Below are 17,676 nucleotides of genomic sequence, written 5' to 3'. Positions count from 1 at the left end.
CAAATGTGCTTTAAACAATTGATGTATGTACGGATTGTGATAAGAGTTGTATGAGCCCCCAATAAAATAATTTTTTAAAAAGTTGTGCTTTGTAACATTAGTGTCGTAAATACTCCCACTAGAGCCAAGCGATCTATACGAGGTTCGTGGACTTGGAGTTGGAGAAAGATGCCCATACTTGGCTGAGGGTGAGCCGGCTCTGCACAACATCGGGAGACAGTGACCTTTCCAAGATTATGGATCACTGAGGTGTTGAGGCCACTGCTTGACACACCGTTTCAAGATGGTGTTCACTAATTTGATCAATTAATCGTTTCAAATGGAATATTGCAATTGTTTTTATATGTTCTTCCCCTTTATTCTTGGGTAAAACCATTCCAGATCAAGCTTCTTCCACATCAGGAAATTCATACAGGCCCAAAGGAAACAGATGTGGGGATTACACATCCCCAGGAGAAGGGCCTGTTGAGGTGAGATCCTCCCGATTCCCCCCTCGCCTCTGGGAGCCCTGGTCCTAGCTCACAGCTGCCGCCACAACGTGCACTTCTGTCCAGCCATTCATTTCCCTTTTCTGGACCGCTTTTCATTTTATTTATTTTTTTACCTCAGCAAAGTCAGGAGGGTAGATTAGAACATCTCTCGGGTTCCTTAGAGTTCTACTATTCCTCAAATCCAAAACGAAAACTCCAAAACCGACAAGTGGAAAATATAAAACACAAGTTTTCCAGGCAACAAAATACTTTGCTTTGTCCCCATGACGATGGACCATGAATCGCCTGGCCCTCAGTGAAACAGAACCCTGCTTCTGATGGAGTTCCTTCCCCACCACCTACCTCACACGCAGGGCCTCAGTATGCAGTGTTACTTGGAATGATATCAGCACGTCCTTCGTCTTTCTCCCCAAAGCACTCTCCCTCTGGCCCATGACTTGACCTTAACCTTCTACCTTCACACATGCGTTCCATTCAACTCTGGGGTGCGCGCACTGCTCTGCAGAGGCAGAGGTACCATATCAGTAGCCAGACATGCTTTTGTGTGGATGAGTTCAACAGAGGCCCCTATCAGACACTAGTCAGACCACTTCCCTCAGTAATGAGATGCATGTCAGGTAGTGTGTAGGTGAGGAAGTACTCACAGAAGAGAGAGGTGCAAATCCACATCCGAAGGGGTGGAGGTAAGTTTGGAGTGGTGATATGTAGTTAGTTTCTTGGGCAATGGATTTGTGGGAGAAAGAGGATGATACTAGACGAAGACAAAGAAGGGTGAGGAGGGAGGCAGAACGCAGTGGGTGATTTCCCTACCTCAGAGCTTGCTGAGAACTCCCTGGACAAGGCGGACCTGCCGGCTGTATTCGGGAGAGACGTGCGAGGGGGCCCTGGCCTGAGGAACACTCGTTCTCCAGCCCCCTTTTCATCAAGATAGAGTTTCCCCGCCTCGCAGCACCTGGTAGGACAGTGTGGGGTCTTGTCTGAGAGTCAATCTTTCCTCCTGTCCAGCGGTTCTCAACCTGTGGGTCACGACTCCTTTGGGGGTCGAATGACCCTTTCACAGGGCTCGCCCAATTCATAACAGTAGTAAAATGACAGTGATGAAGCAGCAATGAAAATAATTTTATGGTTGGGGGGTCACCACAACATGAGAACTGTATTAAAGGGTCACGGCATTAGGAAGGTTGAGGACCACTGCTACAGTCGATTCAGCCAGTGCTTGCTGGGGGGAGATTGAAGAGGAGGAGGAGGAAGAGGAGGAGGATCATGGAGGGAATCCAAGGAGGCAGAAAATGGGTGATAGGGGACCCTAAGGCCCTCGTACCGAAAAAGATGGTGTGTTGGTGTTGAGTGCTGTGGCAGGCAAGCACGGGAGCAGGAGGAAGCCTGTCCGGGGACTCACAAGGTCTTGGAGAGGCCCCTGTGGGTGAGGCAACTGCACCCTGTTCTCTGCTCCCAGGAAACATTGTAAGACCTTTGGAAAAGCAGTTCTTAAAAAAAATAGAGAGAGAGAGAGAGAGAGAGTAGTGCCTACTCTCCACCCCTGCCAGTGAAATGTTCTGATTAAGGAACTAGATTTATTGAAGTTAACTATTTTTTTTTTGGCCCTTTTACTTTGCTTGTGCCTTAAGTATGTGCTTAGTCAGCTTATTGGATCATCTAGCCCCAGCTGCAGCCTTGAACGGGCTAATTGGATGATTCATGAGTGCTGAGTGCACACGAGAGGAGCCATTCACAGGCCTGGAGAAAGCATGGAGGGCACCCATCATAGTAATAATACCTGACACATAGCCAGGGGGTAGAGCTGCGGCTTGAACTCGGGCCTGGTCCCTGATCATAACCACCAGATGGCAGATACTGCCTCTTCCCCAAGATGTCACCCGAGTGAGCCAAGGGAAGGCACATGGAGGTCGGTCCCCTAAGGGGCCTAGAACTTGGGCGACTCTAGGCACGTCGTGAATCTCTCTGATCATCCATTTCTGCTCCGTGAATTCGGAGAAGCCTCCTCAAGACCGAGAAGCCACATCATGCCCTGCGGTCTGCTTTGTGCTCAAGCTTCCCAAGAGCCAGGGCCACAGCGGCTTTGTTCGTCTCCTTGAGGCTTCAGAGGAGCCCTGGTGGCAGCTGTGGGTTAAGGGTTGGGCTGCTGACCACAGGTAGGCTGTTGAAACTCACCAGACGCTCTGCCAGAAAAAGATGTACCTCCCTGTTCTCCTTAAGCTTTACAGTCTAAGAGAGGAGCAGATCTACTCTGTTCTGCATAGTGGTTATGGATTTGGCTGTGATCCGCAAGGCTGGCCGTTCCAAACCAGCAGCCACTCTTTGAGATAAAGATAGGGCTTTCAGCACCCATAATCAGTTACAGTCTTGGGCAGTTCTACCTTGTTCTATGAGCGGGCATCGACTCATTGGCAGTGACTGACTTGCCTCTGTTCTAAATGTGTCTGTGAGTCAGAGCGCTCCTGATGCAGTGGTATATGGCTTGAATTATCTAGCACATTGCTAGGAAAAGCCTAGTACATAGTAAATGCTTAAGAAATACTTAACTCAAAGAACGAATGGCTCCGGTTCTGAACAAGACACTTACTACATATCATCTGACTGGATTCCACAATAATCCTGGGTGGACTGTGGTTAGTGACCCTTTTCTTTTAAAAACAAAACCAAACCGACTCATTGCCCTTGAGTTGATGCCAACTGATAGTGACCCCAAGGACAGGGTAAAAAACTGCCCTGTGGGTTTCTGAGACTGTCACTCTTTATGGGAGTAGAAAGTCCGTCTTGCTCCCTCTGAGTGGCTGGTGGCTGTGAACGGCAGATCTTGCAAATTGCAGCCCAACGTGTAACCGCTACACCACCAGGGGTCCTTAGTTTCTGTTTAAGATCATGAAATTTACTCTGGGAATGGCTTTACAAGATTCCATGACCAGCAGGAGGTAGAATTGGGCTTACCCCTAGACTTTGTAAGTCTGAAAAGCGGCAGCCTCGAAGGAAAACTGCGATTTTCATATAATATTCTTCTGAGCTGGTGGTCCTAAGAGAGGACCTCTCCTGGCATAGTGGTTATGAATTGGGCTTTGAATCGCAAGGTGAGCAGTTTGAAACCATCAGTCACTCAGCAGCCGGAGAAAGACAAGATCTTCTCCTGCAGGACTCCCCTGCTCCCCCTCCCCGTAAGTCACAATGAACCTGATGGCAGTGAGTTTTTTAAGGGAGACTTACAAAGTCCCAGAATCCCATGAGGGGATACTCGGGTTTAGGAGAGAGAGGAGGGAGGAGGAAAGAGGACCTCCACCCTCCACACCCTGTTAGAGAAGATTCTCTTGACCTATTTATCTTTCCGTGATTTCATTTGAAGGAGGATTCTACAGTGGCCAAAAGGTCGTGGCCCACTCAGTTCTGTTCTGCCACCTGTCACTGCTGGCCTACAGGTGGGCTCCGGATCGCCCACTGGCACCAGGAGATGAGGTGTGAGCGCAGCCTGTTCCTTAGTGCTTGTCAACAAAAGCACCCCAGTGAGGCCCCCAGAGGGATTTCCTATTTATCAGAAAAGAACCCATCCCCCTGTCCTGGAAAAATGACTTCAGACAACACTGATCATAAAAATAAGCAAAACCAGACCATGCTTGCTAGGTGCTAGGCGCCCTGCTAAAATTGCGCGTTGCCTAATCCACGCTGCGCATCCAAACCCACTGTTCTTTTTCTTTGCAATGAGGCACCGTGGCCTCGGTGGCCGAGGGAGGCTGGTGTTCTGTCTTCAGGTAAAGCACCTTCCCCCGCATACCCACAGTCCCGTTCCCGCGCACTGGAGGTCAGAACGGCCCATTGGAGTGGAAGTCAGTAAGAACGGCCTCTAGGCTCCTGGACGTCCCAGTTTATTTCAAACGGCACATGTGGACACCAACCTGAGACCAGTGGGTGTTTGCAGCAAGTCTGCTCAGTCAGCTACTTGTGGTCTCCTTGCTGCGTCCTCAGTAAAAGAGATCCAAGCTGGACAGTGGCTGGGACAGTTAGATTCAAAGCAGGAAAGCAGCTCAGACGGTGCTGGGGATTGTATTTTTAGGATTCCGAAGGGATCATCTTGGGAGAGCAGAGGTTGATAACTGGGGCTTACCATGAGGTCATTTTAAGAACATGAAAAACTACCTCTGTGAGAAAAAAAGGCAACATAGTGGTGCTGAGGAATTTTTTTTCCTATGACCATGCTGAGCCTGCTCCTTCTTTGCAGGTAGCTAAGACGGTGGCAGAGAACTTGATTGGGAAACCTGGGCCCATCTACCTGACTGCCCTGAACTTGCCTTTTCACGTGTGTTTGATCCCGTACTTTAATGAACATTGAAATGGGACACGATCCGAATCCCGAATCCTGAATCCTTCCATGTAGAAAAGAAGGAGATGACCTGGGAGTGGCCTCTGGCCTCTTCCGGCAACACACGGGGGGAGGAAAAATTACCAGCAGCAGCAGCTGCGGGAGGCTGATTCCTAGGCACTAAGGTCAGGCCTGTTCCCACCCTCCAAACTCCCTGACCTGACCGATTCCGATGCCAACTCTTCCTCCCACAGCACTCGCGCCTCCTCACTTAGCTTCTGGAGTTCATTGCTATGGCCAGACCGCACTCCCAATGATGAGCACAACTGTGGCGTGTCCGAGGGAAGTTCACGGGTGACAATGCAGGTGCAAAAGGCTGCGGATCTAATCCTGGCATCCGGAAGGGTCTGCTCTGTGCTGTTCCTAGGTTTCCTCTCATTGGCCCTTGGCCTGGCCTCTGCCCCGCTGGGGTAATGTTACAAAGCTCTTTGGGGACTGCCAGTGAATGCTCAAAGGCATGCCACTCTTCCATAAGCCCCAGCCCAAAGACATTTAGCTCCAGCTCGTGGGGGTCAACAAACCCAGCTCCCCCAATTAAGTGTCCAGAACATTCCGTTCCCCAAGCCAGTGTCCTGCCTGACAGCACACAGCCTGACTTGTTGAGTTGGGAAGGGCACCACTCTGCGCCCTACTCTGGCTCTTGGTCCTGCTAAGGCTGCTCCTCTGCTGTTTTTCTCATGGCACAGCTGTCTCCTAGGTAAGGAGGTTCTATGGAGGGGACTCTCAGGTCCAAAGGATCCACTCTTCTCTCTAGCTGACTGTAAGATCCTTCAACACCGCCCCCCTGCCACCCACTTCTAAGGTGGCTCCTTTTATACCCATCAGGGTGGCAATCAGCATTAACCCGGTCACCCATCATTTAGAGCTGAATCATCTAATCCCATCCTATCTCTCCCCCACCTTCTTACCCAAACCCACGAGGGAAATGAAGGTTGTTTGCTGGGGAAAACAAAGGCTGTGGCTAGAAGGGCTGTTACATTAAATAGTAATTCACCGCATTGCACTTGAGAACACCCAAACCATCATTTTTTACCTGTATCAATCAAAGAGCCCAGGGTTCTTTAAGGGAAAGATTTGAGAGAAGAAAATACCACCTTTCGACGTGTTTAGCCCTAGATGGAGGATCGGCTGAGCAACACAGCTTCACATTCTAGATATGTGTTTTCAGTGGCTTATCTGCCACCAGAGAACCCAAGGCAGCTTTGGTTTCACTGGTTTCTTTGTGGCGCCACTCAGCACAGTGCACAGGTCCCCTGGGAAAGGGATCCGGGGGGTTTTAAGTCTGTGACGCCCTCTCTTTTTCTCTCAAAGTTTTAACTTTATTGTCTTCTTATTTTTTGTTTGTATTTATTTGGTTATTTGCCCCCTTTGGTTGTGGAATGTTTCCTTATAAAGAAGAATGCAATCTATTCCATTGCATAGCCCATCTCATCAAAGCACTGATAGTATCGCACCAAATCCTGTCTATGCGGTCCTCTTTGTAAAATTTAATTCTTCCCCCACTCTCCCTCTCTCCTGATCTTCCGGTTCCTTCCCTGCCCCCACACCTGCCCACTACCCTCTGCACCACTCTGGCCTTGTCAGTGTCTGCAAAGTCTTATCTTCTGGTGGGAAAACCATTTTAATTTTTTCCTTTCTAACCCTGGTGTCACGAAATATGGATCCTATGAGCCTGACTAACTCTGCAGAGCGTAATGTCCTTAATTCTGTCAGTGCCGTGAGGTGTTTGACACTCATCCTTGTCCTCAAGGATGCATGACATTTTGATATTTTTATTGAGTAAATTTTCTTTGATTTTGTAGCAAGACTTTTGGATGTACCCTTGCATATATGTGCGTATGGGTGTAAAATACAAAAAACTATACACACACACACGGGGGCTCAAAATGTTTGTAGAAAATTGAATTAAAAATCATGACATTTTTCACCCCTTGTACACTGTCTGGCGATTGAGTCACCTCTGATGAATAGTTCACGGGAAAAGCCCATGATCTCATTGCCATTTTCCATGAACTTTTTGAAGCCTTATCAGAAATATATTATATATAGACACTCCTCCCGTATCAACTTCTCATTATTCATTATTTTTCATTTGTGTCCGTAGTCAAAAGAATAATATTGGTTTTGTATTTTCACAACCTGTTCTGGCAGTAATGAAAACACTGAGTGTGAGGATTATGGTGATTTTCACCCTAACTGGGCCATAGTTCTCAGTGATTCTGCAGTCACGCAGAAAAGTAATTTGGCAGCGATGCCGTCGTCGTGTCACCTGACTGCTGTGTAACGATGTCGTCATCCTCCATTGTGGGATCTGACGTGGTCATCCTCTGCTTTCACATCATGCCCATGTTCACATAATAATATGGTCTTTGGAACCTAGCCGTTAATGAGGAGTGGGTGTATCTGGTCACATAAATAAATCATTCATCTTATTTGACCACATTTGGCAGACTCTATACCACAAAAGAACAACTATCTTGCTCAACTTTCCATTCTGCCTTTGACAAGACCAACACACGTTAACACAACCAGCCCGAGAAGGATCTTTATGCACAGTGTCGTAAAATTTGGAATGAGAGTTAGAAGACTGAAATTCAGTCTGAGCGTGGGTCAATCACTTGTGCATTCACACGTTTATTAATTACCTCCTTAGCCTGACCAATTGCAAAGATATCGAAAGTACATGATCCAGTACCAGATGCTATGCAGTCAGCCACTTACAGCAGGGAGTTAAACAGAGAAAACATGTGGTCGATGCTGGAGGTTCCCTGGTGGCACAGTGGTTAAGCACTCGGCAGCTAACCTAAAGGTCTTCAGTTCAAACCCACCATCTGCCACATATCTGCTGCTGTCAAGATTACAGCCTTGGGAACTCCATGAGAACCCTCGCAGGCACATCTACTCTGCCCTACGGTCTCACCAAGACTTGATGGCCAAGGGATGAAGCAAGTGGCAAGTGGGCGGCTGAACAAGGGGTGCTCAGGCCCTGGGGGTACATGGAGAAGCAAGGAGGCTGGGGAAGGATCTGTGATGAGCACAGGATGGCCTTTTGAGCAGGGTCTTGGAAGTTATTTGTTTCTGGATGGTCTTTTCCAACAGCATGTTTGAAGAGGCTGGACCGTATTGGTACGAATGCCCAAGAGCGAGGCCGAGGGGACCACACTTCAGCCCTCTCCCCGTCAGAGTATCCTGTGTCCACCTGCTAACTGAGAAGTGTGGAATAAAGAGCAGTCCTCCCAACGACCCCAGCCCCAGCCTGACAGCCCAAGAAGTGGTTCTGTTTTTCTTTTTCCACAGGTAACTTCCACCTCGACCAGCTCCCCAAGAAGGCTCTTCTCCCTTCCCATCAGGCCTACCTGGCAAAGCCCCAACTGATTACTTTTGTCTTAATCCACGCCATTCAGAAACAAACCTCAGAGTTTCTCCAGGAAACACAGCCTCATTGCTATGCAGCAAACTTTCCCTGGACCTCCTGCTTTTGGAATTCTGTGCGAAGACATTTCAATGAGCCGGAGCCCGGACAATGGAGCTGGGGACACAGGTCTCTATTCACAGCCCGGGTGAGTTCTCACAAGGTTTCAGTCCGGAGGCTAAGCTGTTTAGATCCCTGGGGCATTGTCTCCGGGTTCTGGGGCCAGGCTGCCAAGTTCACTCGAGGTGCTGATCCCCCTCCTTTCACAGGCCTCCTGATTAGCGGCTTTCTTTTTTTCTCCTGCCCTGCCCCCCTTGTCCACCCCTTCCAGGCCTATAGATCCAATTATTAGAAATTCCTGGTTTTGTGCCTGTATTGAAAGAAGGCCTGAATGGGGATGTGAAGGACTCAAAAGTGAGCCCTCTTCCGAACTCCAGCTTCTGTGGGTAATTAGATTTGGATGGCTTCAGGGGAGCAGCTGGGGGTTCAGAAAACGCATGTGATAAAAAGGGACCATTCAAGGTATTTTGGAGGGGCTGGGTAAAACAATGGGCCTGTGAAATGGGGTTTGGGGCAGTGCAAGACTCTGAGCTGGAGGGGGGTAGAGAGGGCAGGAGAGGGGAGACAGGGCTGGACGTGAGCGGGCAGGAAAGTGCCAGGCCTGGGTGGACTCTCTAAGATGGACGCTGTCCAGCTATGCCTCCCAGGGAGCCCTGAACCTCTGGGAAGCTCTGCCTCCCAGCATGGGGTATAACAGCAGCATAGCCAGCCACCACACACCTGGGCAGGTAACCTGGGAAAGATGAGAGCTAAACATTGGCTTGGGGCACAAGGATGCTCCCTTTTGGCTGGGACGATCAAACGTTTATTCTCACTGCCATTAAGTCGACACAGACATCTGATGTCCCTATGCACAGGGTAGACGTGCCCCTGTGAGTTTCCAAGATTGTAACTGTTCATCAGAGTCCAAAGCCCCATCTTTCTCCCAAGGAGCAGCTGGTGGTTTTGAACTGCAGACTGTAAGGATCACAGGGCCAACACGTAACCACTACACCACATGGCACTGGCTTTGTGGGTAGGCCAGGTGGGTTGGACAGCCCACCTGCGGGTCCCAACTTCAGGGATCCTAGGCTCCCCTTCAGGGCTATGCAGTGCACTCAACACTGCCTCCTAGTGGCGAGGCCTGAAACGCTCAGCTTCCCCTGGCGTCTGTTCACAGGATCCTTTCCAGTTGAAAAACAGACACAGCTCCCCAGGAGATAAAGCTTGTGGGTTTCCTTCCAGCTGTGCTATCTCTTAGCAAGTCACTTTTCCTGTTGATAATCTATAGTGAATCTCTCTGGGACTAAGACAGGGGAATTGGTTTGAGTTTGCTCAAAGAGGCTGGCCTGGTCTCCCAACCTATTATTCTCTCCTGAAGGTTTTAAAGGAATTGGGAAGAAGGACACTGGGGGTCTGGTGGAGGGGGGCAGGCAGGCAGGGCTCCGTGTCGGAGGGTCCCGTGGGCCCTTCTTGCCCCGGCCCCGCAATGTTGCTTAAGGGCCTCCACACACAGCACAGGCTTTTTGGGAGATTGAAATGGCTCACTCCTCATTGGGTTTCGCTCTAAGTTTCTACTCAGAGAAATGGTAAAAGTCTCCCTTGGCTTCACTCCTACCCTGGAGAGCCTCACAGGGTGGCAGGCTGGCAGACTGCAGGGATGGAGGTGGAAGCCTTCACAGAACTGAGAGGTGGTTGCTCAAATCAATGCGTACCCAGGACTGTCAGAGGAGCCCTGGTGTGGTGCCACCGTTAGGTGCCCGGCTGCTAACTGAAAGTGGGTGGTTCAAACACCCCTCACCCCCAGCAGCTGCCCCAGGAGAAAGGCCCGGCAATCTGTTTGGCAGCGCCGACAGCTGAGGAGACCCTCTGAAGCAGTTCTTCTTGCTCATACAGGGCCACCGTGAGCCAGAGCGGACTTGGGAGAACAGGAGCTGGGAAGGCCTAGAGAGAACCATGCATTCAAATCCTCGCTGGCTCCTTCCTGGAACACAAGCAGCCCTGAACTCCCTTCTTCTACCAAAGCAGGTATCCTGGGGTCCACTTACTCACTCAACGCCATGGAGCCAAGGCCAACTCACAGCGACTGATAGACCCGCGGAGAACTGCCCGCATGGGTTTCCCAAGAGAGTGTAACCCTTTGTGGGAGTAGAAAGCCCCGTCTTTCTAGGTGGTTGCACACAGCCACTCCCCCACCAGGGCTCCTCATCCTCTGGGTGACTGGGGCTCATGAGACCGACGCATGCACACAGTGACTAATGTCCAGGTGGCGTCACCAGCGCCGGATCAGAAGAAAGTCAAATGCCGCTGGGTTTCAAAGGAAGGAGAGAGTGAGTCCAGCTGAGTGGTCTGCCAGGGGAGATGCCAGGGGCCATCGGGTCCAGGGAGAATAGCGCTGGTGAGCACAAGGGCTTGCTGCCTGCAAATCTTTCTCCCTCCCTCCCTCCCTCCCTCGCTCTGTGTGTGTGTGTCTGTGTGTGCGTGTATGTTTAGATATTCGGGAGAAGTGACCAAATTAAGCGTGACAAAGGGAGAGGAGTTAAAAGAGTGACTGCTTTGGACAAATGTCCAACTTCTAATATCACCCAGTCCCCTCTCCTGTTCAGACCACTGATGTTTTGAAACATTGTCTGCTCCTGTCCAGTTGGTGCCAATTCAGAGCAGGCCAAGGTGACAGACTCCCACTACCCCATGGGGATTCCCAGGCTGTCATTTAGTGGCCAGGTGCCTGACCACTGCTCCACCAGGGCTCTTTGACCGCCTTGATCCTCCGTGTCCAGTGGTGAGCATGTCCTTTCTCTCTGTGGCAGGGTTTCCAGTGGTCAGCTTCCAAAGGCAAGCCTGGTGGGCACTTCCTGCAAAACTTTGGAAGCCGGATTCTCTGAGCCTTTCAGCCCACAGAAAGTGCACTGAGCAGCCACTCACTGCCTTCTTTGGCTGATGGGGGCAGGATACATGAAGGAGCACCCTTGTCTGCAGTGAAGCATGATGTGAGGAGTTGAGACTATCCCATCAGAAGCATTTAGCAAACAGTGGATTCCTAAACTCGGTGGTCTTGACTGTGAATGTAAACAGCATTGAAGATGAGGATTCAGAGAGGAGTTCGAAGGGAAAGGTGGGATGAAGGAGCCCAGGGGTGCTGCTGGGTAAGTGTTGGTGTGCTAACCACAAGGTTGGTGGTTCAAGTCTGCCAGCCTCTTAAAGGAAGAACGAGGAGGCTGCCGGCTCCTGGAAGATTTACAGTCTCAGAAACCCTCTCTAGCAGGGGTTCTCAACCTTAATGCCGTGACCCTTTCATACAGTTCCTCATGTTGTGGCGACCTCCCAACCATAAAATTATTTTCGTTGCTACTTCATAACTGTAATTTTGCTACTGTTATGAATCGGGCGACCCCTGTGAAAGGGTCGTTCAACCCCCAAAGGGGTCACGACCCACAGGTTGAGATCCACTGCTCTAGAGGTAGGCTATGTGTTGGGCTTTATGGCAATGGAGGTGCCTTTTTTGGTGAGGGCATGGCAAGAGCTGAGGGGTTGGTTGGGAAAGGAGAAGATTCAAGCTGGTGGCACTAAAGATCTCCTGGTCAGTGCAAGTGGGGAATATGCTTGGCTGTGAACTTCCAGGTTGTGTGTGGGGGTGGTGGGGAGGCGGTGAGGGGCAGGGACAGGAAGGGGAGTGTCTTCCAAACGTGTGTGGAAAGATAGAATGAAAAGCTAGTGGAATTCTTCTATGAACTTCTTGAATCCCCCTCATATGTTAGCGTCCACTCAGAGGTGTCAACCCTACAGAACCCCATGCTGCAGCACACACGTGGGGTCCCCCGAGCTGGAAACGATTCTCCAACCACTGGTGTCTCGGGAGTCACTCAGTGCCTGGATCTTTTTTCCTAGCTACTGGGTGTGGTACCAGTTGGGCTACGAACCACAAGATTAGCAATTTCAAACCACCAGCTGCCCCTGGAAGACAGATGAAGCTTTCTCCTCCCGTAAAGAGTTACAGTGCAAGGAAGCCAGAGGAGGAGTTTGACCTTGACCTAAAGGGTGTCTAGGAGTCAGAATCAACTCAACGGCGAAGTGCAGTGTTTGTTTCTTTGTTTGTTTTCTGCGGGTGGTGGTGGTGGTAATGTGGGAGTGAAAGTCATGTATACATATAAGTACATCAGCACGGAGTCACTTCCTGTTTGGGTGGGAGCAGTGAGAGGTGAGGTGGGGCTAAAAGAAGTCAAGAACTACTGGCTTTACAGCTAGCAACCCAATGTTCAAACTGTTACACCATTAGGGCTTCTTGTCGGAGTGGGAGTGTCAAAACAAGAAGGAAAAAACCCACTGTTGAGTTTCCGCAGCCAGCAACCCTATGTAGGGTTTCTAAGACTAATTCTTTACTGGAGCAGACAACCTCATAGTTCCCTCACGGAGCAAGTGGCGTGCTTGAACAAACAGATCTGTCTTGGAAGAAGTAAAGCCAGAATATGCCTTAGAGGCAAGGATGGTGAGCCTTCATGTCACAGAGCAGTTGGGCATGTTTCAGTAGAGATTAGACCCTACAAAAAGATGTCATGCTTGGTAAAGTAGAAAGGTTGGGGACAACGGGAGGCCCTTGATGAGATAGATTGACACAGTGGCTTCAACCATGGGCTCCAGCTGAACCATGGTGAGGATGGCGCCGGATGGGCCAGTGTTTCATTGTATTTGTGCCTAGGGCCGCTATGAGTCGGGACAGTCTTGACGGCACCTAACAGCAGCACTACTATTGACTCCCGGGTTGTCTGCAGCGGTGGGAGCCGATCCGAGGGCAAACCAGAGGGGCTGGGTGGCCTGGAGGTGGGAGGACACCTTCGTAATGAAGGGGAATGGGATGAAATGGAAAATCCCATGGAGGACAGAACGAACAAGGCAAGAAGGAGGCAGACCGTAATGCGGGCAAAACGTCTAGAAGAAGGCTCAGGGGGTCAGAGGTAAATGGTGGCATCCGGTTCTGGAGTGAAGCGGCTGGATGGGGGAAGAGTTTGAGTCATGGTGACATGTAGGTTTGGAGATAGCAGAGGGGGGCCGGTGCGGGGGAAGGTGCTAGCTTGGGTTCTAAGATAAGAAAGGCGAACTTTATTCTGCGGATGAGGAGGCAGAAGCTGAGCCCTTGTCATCTCTCCGGATGGAGAGCAGCCCTTGCCGGGGAGGATGTGCCGTAATTGGCGTGCTAGAGGCTGCTGCCTTGTTCATTTGGAAACGTGAAGCTCCCTCTGCACACAGTGATTGCTGGCCCAAAATAGCCCTGCACCTGCTCCGAGATGCCTGGGAGATAATTTCAGCTTCCAAGGAAACTGCCCTGATTGGTGTTGATTTTTCATGATCTCCCTCCAGGCAAACACCTGGAGATAAGCACCTGATCACAGAGGTGCGCCCTGGAAAGCCCAGGTATGCAGCCCCGCCCTGTCCAGGGAGGCCTTTTTGTCCTTAGCTGCCTGCCACAGAGTTAGCCATTAACTGGCTAATGCAGAGGGGTCCGGGAAAGGCAGAGAGCAGGCGTTCAGAGCCTCTGACCCCAGGAGACACTTTGGAAGAAAGGCTCCTGTCTGTGATCCCCACTTCCCAGTCTGACTGCAACCCATCTTTCCACTTTGTTTCCCCCTCTGCCCAGATTTCCCTTTGAGCTAAAAACTGCCCTTCAAAAAGGGTCTGGCTTTACTCATCCCTAGAATCATCTTTCATGGCTGCTCATCTATCCAAATGCTTCCCTTTTGGGTCAAATATTATTTTCTCCATAAATCCAATGGTGGCCACTTATGGGCAGAAAGACCCAGGGGACTTGACAGAAGACCAAAACACCCTGCACCATCTTCACGATATCAGAGGCAGATGATGTTTAAGCCAATCCCGAAGCAAACCCACTGTCATCGGGCTGATTCTGATTCATGGGACAGGACAGAACTGTCCTCAGAGGTTTCTGAGACTGTAAATCTTTATGGGAGCACTCAGGTTCATCTTCTCTTGTGGAGCGGCTGGTGGGTTTGAACTTCTGACTTTACATTGACAAGCCCAAACACTTAACCGACAGAACAAGTAGGGCTCCTTACAGGATATTTTAGGCATTGTTTAAGAAAATAAAAAGACTTCATGTGTTTTTTTGGATCCTCTACAAGAGGGCAGAGGTTTCTGTTTCATAGGTGTTCCATAACTTGCCTAGGCCTCCTTGGTGGCCGCATTGGCTAACAGAAGTAGCTGCTAATTCAAAGGTTGGAGATTTGAGTCTACCCAGAGGTGCCTCAGAAGAAAGGCCAGGTGATCAACTTCTGGAAAATCAGTCATTGGAATGTGGATGACCATGAGTTGGAGTGGACCCAAGACCAACTGGTTTTTATCATTCACCCAAGTCCATTCAACTCGTCAGTAGCAAAGCCCTGTTTAAACCCCAGAATTCAAAGCTGGCTATGTTAGACCGGGTTGGTTAGAGAAACAAACCCAGAGACACTCATACATGTGTAAGAAAAGGGTTTATATCAAGAAGCTTTATATATCAGGGAAACATCCCAGCCCAGTCCAACTCAAGTCCATAAGTCCGATACTCGTCTATAAGTCCCTCTTCAGACTCACGCAGCCACATGCACTGATGCAGAATACAGGAGGACCACAGGCTGGTGGGTGGGTGCAGTTATGTGGATCCAATGGCTGTGGCTGTGGCAGCAATCTGAGCATGCCAGCAGGGAGGTGAAGGAAGAGAGAGTGGGGGAGTTCCCAGCGCCCTCCTTACAAGGCCACGCCCATAAGAAATCACCATCAGGCTATGACCTGATTGACAGCCAGACTCCACCCACACACTTTTATATAACTTCAAGTTGACATGACATGATGTAACTACCACACTCCCCCTCCTTCTGCTGCACTGTGCCATTTGACTTGCACACAATGCGTTCACTGACGGGGCTTGGGGAGGAGGCTCCTTGAATAGCGTCAAGGTTCATGACTGAAACTCAAACTCACTGCCACTGCGGGCATAGTTTTGCTCTTGCCCTGGAGTGGTATTAGAGTGGCCCTTTAGGACAGGGCCTATAGGTTTCTGAGCCTGTAACTCTTTACAGGAGCAGAAAGTCTCCCCTTCCTGCTAGCGTGCAGTGGCTTGGTGGACCTGACCTTGGAGTTCGCAGCCCCATGCGTCGTCACCACTATGCCAGCATGTTCCTCTCATGGGCGACTGGAGCTCGTCTGAACCCAAGCAGATACTGCTTTCAGGAGAGAGTCGCAGGAGGCAGCGGACAGGAAGGCACCTTCCACAGCATTGTTCAAACAGCGGGCTTCCACCAGGGGCGGCCCCATAGGGGTTCTCTGTAGGAGCAGTAGCCAGTTTGGGTCCTTGTCCTTCATGGAACTGAAGCTCCAGCAGCAGGGCTGACACGTGGCTGAGGCTTCATCTGTCACAATCATAAAACCAGGCTGATGTCCAAGCATCATCCATCACCGGCCACATAAACCCATTAGTGCACAGGGCTGCAAAAGGAATCAATGCTCCCAGGGCACACAGGCTTGAGGCTGGGATGCAAAGCTCCCTGTGAGTGCTTCCTCCCTTTGCAAAGCCAGCCGTCCCCTTCAAGCCAGGTACTTGTGGCAGTGCTTGGGAGCTTTAATCGTGGGGAGTTCCCGGGTGGTGCCACCCTCCCACGGGCTCCGCTGCAGAGGGAAACAGGTTGGTGGCTGAGTTCACCCCGAGGCTCCTCCAACAAAGGGCTTGGCATTCTCCTCCTGTGCCAGGCTCTTGGCTCCCACCACCTTGATCCCACCGAGCTAATTGCTTCCTGCATCTGCGCCCAAGACTCCTTAGAGAACTCCGCTTTCCAAACCAGACTGGCCTATCACCCCAGTCTCTGGGGAAGATTTAAACAACATTTCACCCACACACCACACAGTGATTCTGATTCAGGAAGTCTTTGTTGCTTAAAAAACAAAAAACACAACTCTAGTCTAATTTATTAACAGCCAGGCATGTTTGTGGGTGGCTGATCCAGACCACGAATGATTTTATCTTCCCTAACCCCTCTCTGAATCTCTGTGTTGCCAGACGTCTGACCTATGTTCGATTTCTTCCAGCTACAACTTTAAGGAAAACTAACTTTCTGGTCCCAGATTTGATCACACCTCCCATCTTTCTTGGTTCTGACCCCATATTCCAACGGTTCTAATTTGTCCCTGTCCATGTTAATGGGACAGATTGCTTCCACAGCCTCTGGAAGTGGAACAAACCCTACTTTGGAGATGGCCCATTCATAGGAGAAAAGGCCATTGGCTGGGCTTTGCTGGTTTACCCACACCCTAAACTGGAATGGTGTAGATTAGAACTACAATAATGAGAGTTACAACAGTGGCCTATCCTAGGAAACAAGGCGGTAGCATATTTGTTATTTCATTTCCTCCTAATAAGAGCCCTAAAAGTAACCACGCTATTCCCATTGGGCACCTTTGCAAGCTGAGAAGAGAAGGGCATGCGCAGGGATCCCTAGAGTCCATCCTACTGGCTCTTTGATCGCTCACTGCCACCCAGTCCATTCTGACGCAGAATGAGTCTTCAGGACAGAGTAGAACTGCCTTCTCTAGTTGTGCTTACAGGAATCTTCAGGGGATCAGAAAGCCTCCTCTTCCCCCCACTGTGGGCAATGAGCAGCCCAACATAGAGCTCACTGGACCACATGGGCCCCTTCCAGGCACATCTTCATGCAGTCTGAAGGTTACAGTGTCCACAAGTCTCACCACATTCCCTCAAAGCCATCACAACCACCCTCAAATGTCCAAGGTCCACAGCAGTCCTGGACACCCCCTAGTATCTGTCTCAGTTCCATCTTCTGGTCTTTTTATTTTCCCCTTTATAAATCATTTTACTGGGGGCTCTTATAGCTCTTATAACAATCCATACATCAATTGTATTGTATCAGGCACATTTGTACATGTTGCCATCATCATTTTCAAAACATTTTCTTTCTCCTTGAGACCTTGGTATCAGCCCCTCTTTTTTTCCCTCCCTCCCTTGTGAGCCCGTGATAAATTATTATTTTCATATCTTATACCATTTGCTGTCTCCCTTCCCCCACATTTCTGTTGTTTGTCCCCTTTGGGATGGGAAGGGGTTATAGGTTGATCACTGTGGTTGGTTTCCCCTTTCTGCCCCTTCTCCCCCAACTTTCCCCTTCCCTCAAGGTATTGCTCCTCCTATTACTGTTCCTGAGGGGTGTATCTGTCCTGGATTCCATGTGTTTAGAGCTCTTATCTGTACCAGTGTAGATGCTCTGGTCTAGCTAGATTTGTAAGGTAGAGCTGGGGCCATGATATTGGGACAGTGTTTGTGTGTGTGTGTGTGTGTGTGTGTGTGTGTGTGTGTGTGTGTGTGTGTG

Source organism: Echinops telfairi, unplaced genomic scaffold, assembly GCF_000313985.2.
Source record: "Echinops telfairi isolate 266 unplaced genomic scaffold, ASM31398v2 ScPeMD7_7400;HRSCAF=8409, whole genome shotgun sequence".
Classification (NCBI taxonomy): domain Eukaryota; kingdom Metazoa; phylum Chordata; class Mammalia; order Afrosoricida; family Tenrecidae; genus Echinops; species Echinops telfairi.
This window is presented reverse-complemented; position numbering follows the sequence as displayed.